Source organism: Aythya fuligula, chromosome 2, assembly GCF_009819795.1.
Source record: "Aythya fuligula isolate bAytFul2 chromosome 2, bAytFul2.pri, whole genome shotgun sequence".
NCBI lineage: Eukaryota > Metazoa > Chordata > Aves > Anseriformes > Anatidae > Aythya > Aythya fuligula.
Window position 1 is genome coordinate 17,328,335 of NC_045560.1, and position 3,871 is coordinate 17,332,205.

A 3,871-nucleotide genomic window follows, 5' to 3' on the forward strand; every position below is an offset into this window, starting at 1 on the left:
ACTTCGTCCACACCATAGATGTAGGTCAAGCAGCAGAGCGCTTCTCTGCCAGCCCCTCTGCTATCACTGATGGTTTTGAAAGTGCAGGGTGGATTTCGGAGCGTGACAGGAGAAGACAACACCCTTTCAACATGGTGCACGTTTCTGGAGTGTGATCAGAGCAGCAGAACATTAGAAGGTACGTAACCACTTGCGTAACAGATAGCAACAGTTTGCTTTAAATAGATCCCCTATAGGGACATCAAAGCAACCCTTCTTCCAGTGCTGCAATCGTGTGTTTGCAAGTAATTACAAAACATCACAGTATTCCTAGGATAAGCAGCTATTAAATTACATTGCTGCCTCAGCAGCACCATGTCATTTCTCCCCTTCCCCATTTCAGACATGCCTAGAAGATTGGACATCCCTAAAGCATTCTTTTATTCCTAAATTTACAATATACCTAGAACTTTCCACTGAGCATAGAGAAATCATGCTAATGACCATCACTTACACACGATTGCTACCACACTGATAGCAGCAGCCACTCTAAAAGGATTTAAAGCACGGTGCTAGTGGGGCTAAAGGCTGTGGGGAGGCACACAGGGTCATCAAGGAACGGCACATGGGCCTGGGTGAGGACAGAAGTGTGAGCATAGAACAAATGAGAAAACATGAAGTTAAATAACTGAAGTGGAACTATTTTCAACTGTATGGTTTACTTGGGCTGAAAAAATGCTCAGACAACATCTGCCAGAGAAATTAGGGACTCTTCATCATTTGTTTTCCCTTAATGTGTTTTGATGCATTTCCAAGTCCACCAACTTGATGCCTTCAGCAGGGCACTGCTGGCAGTGATGATCCCCAAGGATCTGCCTCCCCTCAGGAGTCCCTAGCAGCAATGCCAGAGCCTTTTAGGAATCAGCTAGGATGCAAAACTCCACCACAGGCATTCTGAAATATTCAGACTACCACAGGGTGATTGAGATAAAAACTCAGCTTCTAATGGACAACAACAACAAAGCCCTAAAGATGTTTCCCTGTATAGGAAATAGGGCCAGCAAAGTACAAAGCAGTTAAGCTGCTTTCCTTAGAGTCGCACCAAGAATTAAGTCTATTACTAGGTTTAAGCTTTTTGATACTATTCGTATCCACAGAGACTGAGGCATGAAAGAAAGGTGCAGGCTCAGAGAGAGGTTACATTACTGGTTCTGTACTGGATTACACAAAAAGTGGAAAAACATTGAAAAGGCATCACTTTGCAACGAGCAGCTTTCCCGTCCAATGAGAAATTTAACTGCTTCTTGTCATAAATGAAACAATCTTCCGCTTGGTTCCAGTCAGCACATAAGCATCACCTGGCAAACGCTGCTTTCAGCAGGAGCCCCAGGGAAAGGAGCACGCTCTCCTTACAGAAAAGGAAATAAAGGTCGAAGAAAAGCAAAAGCATCCCCCACTGAGGTTCCAAAAGAGTGGTAGAGGTCGTCTGTGGCAGCAATAAAATCATCACCGTTGGGTTTTGCTTAATAATATTTTAAATGTGTGAATGGTTTGAGTTTACTCGATCCTTTCTTGGGGTAGAAAGACTACTGTGGTATCTTAAAGTGTTTTCCAGCTTCAGAAGACTGCTGCTCATATTTTAAAGGGTGAGAGAACAGAAGCATATCATTGCAAGCCTTCAGGTATCGCTACTCTCTGCCTAAAAGTTGCAGGAGAAACCCCATTGCACCTCTTTCTGATTGCTCTGGCTTCATGTAGTTAGTCCCTCCTCTCCAGGCAAATGGAGATTAGAAGGCCAAAAGATGGCTTTTTCTTCCTCTTTAAAGGAAGAAGAGTATAGCAAGCTGCATATTCTATGGTTAAACTCACCTTTTGGCTCAGCCCATCATATTTCATTACATATTTGCTTGTGAAATAACAAAAATTTCCTTCCTTCCCTGTGCCAGCAGCTCTGAGCCCTGTGCTGCTCCAGCTGCCTGCACCCAGCATCTGAACCCACTCCCACATCTGTGCTAAGTCTATCGATGGTTTTCACACCCTTATTCATTTACCACGCTTGTACCTGGACTGCTCCATTTGTAGAGTGAGGCCTGGGCATTCAGAGCTGACACAAAAGGGCCCCATCACATCTGCTGGTTCCCACCTCGAAGCAGAGAAATGTGCTGCAACAACAGCTTCATCGCAGCCAGCCCACAGACCCGAAAAGGACCTCCGTGCCTAAGCTCTCGTCTCTTCCAACTCGACCTGTTAATTTAATGTCTTCTCTCTCCTCCAAGCTTTGACTCAAACACTAGGTCACAGAAAATGAGCATGAGTAATGCCTGCAGAGTCTTGAAAACCAATAATTTTTTAGTTCAAACATTACTGCCAAAGCTTGAATGCTGTTAGTGCTCCAACAGATTATCATGGAAACCGTTTGAAAGACCATTATTAATACTTGACTACAAAACAGAAGGTCCTGTACCAAGCGAGGTTTGCTCTGCAACTTTTTTTCACTCCTTACATTTACACTTCACCACCCAGGAGGACATTTTAGCTCCCAGGCTCGCAGAGCTCAGCCACCCTCCAGCTCCAGCTCAGGATGAAAACTGCTCCGTACCCTTGCCTTGTGCAAGGACACCACGGCAGACGGGAACCGAGTGCCATTCCCGTTGGATCCTCAGGGTGAGCAGCCAACAGAGCAAGACCCCAGCTCCACGGTTTTGAGGCACACAGCACAGACTGCCTCCAAGGACAGATTAAAACATTGTGGGAAGAGATAGGAAATTGCTATCTGTCAGACTCCACATCAGGAGGATGTGTGCTCTTACTACTAAAGGTACATTTTTCTCCTACCTAGTACTTCCTACCCCTCCAAAAAAGCTACTCAGACGCACTCTAAAACAGTTACCCACACATCATCTTGTGCTCAGGCAGTTGAGCTGCAGGATTTTGCCAGCAATGTTGTCAGCAGCACTCCAAAATGCAATCTTGCAGAGATTGCTAAACTTTTAGAGCAATTCTACCATTTTCAAGCCAACATTTTACTGCGTTTTCTTTATCAAATTAACAACAAAAAAGAAACTAGAAACTGTATTTTACCGGTTGATTCTCTGAGGTGGTACACCTATGAATCTTTGAAAAATAAAGGTTGAAGTTTGACCACAAAATTTTCACTTTACCTTTAGACCTGGCCAACAACCACCTCATCTCCAACCTCCAGTTCCCCGAAGCAGTGAGAAGGCTGGGGTCGCAATCAGGGATGTCTCTCATTCTGTGCACATCCCTGGCACACACAGCCACCGCCTTCAGCAGCTATCGAACAGAATCAGGGATTTATTTTTTTGGAAAATAGCAGAACGTGAGTCCCTGTGGCGCAATAGGCTAGCGCATTCGGCTGTTAACCGAAAGGTTGGTGGTTCGAGCCCACCCGGGGACGATGCCTCCCATTTTAAGGGCCACTGGGAACCTCACAAAGCTCAACAAGAGAGAAGTGGAAGTGCTGCACCTTGGGAGAAACAACCCCAAGCAGCAGTATACTCAAAAGCTGTCCAGATGTGTGGTGTTGGGCAACCGACTCTAGGTGGCCCTGCTTGAGAAAGGAGTTGAAGAAGATGATCTTAGTCAAGTCATACCTAGGCAGATGTCTCTGTCCTCTGGCACCCTCATTACCCCATGAATCAGGAACTTCACCTTTGATTTCAAACCAAACTGAGGCATCATCAGCGTATCAAGCCCAACTCTTGCCTCCAGTAGAGTCAGCCTTGCTTCTGTTCTTGTGGAGGAGATCTAGCTGCAGGCTTTGTATCATTGTTGTCATTATCTACCCTGAATTGCAATAATTCATTACATTTGAAGATGAGGTTCAAATGTATTTAACTGCGGATAACATTATTAAAATATTTGTATTGCC

General features: G+C 44.9%; 1 non-coding gene across 1 annotated transcript; it reads left to right on the forward strand.

Annotated features, from left to right (window-relative positions):
- The first annotated feature begins 3,323 nt into the window (after positions 1–3,323).
- TRNAN-GUU lies at positions 3,324–3,397 on the forward strand. The gene has a single exon. It is a non-coding gene; the product is annotated as a tRNA-Asn (tRNA).
- The last annotated feature ends 474 nt before the right edge of the window (positions 3,398–3,871 follow it).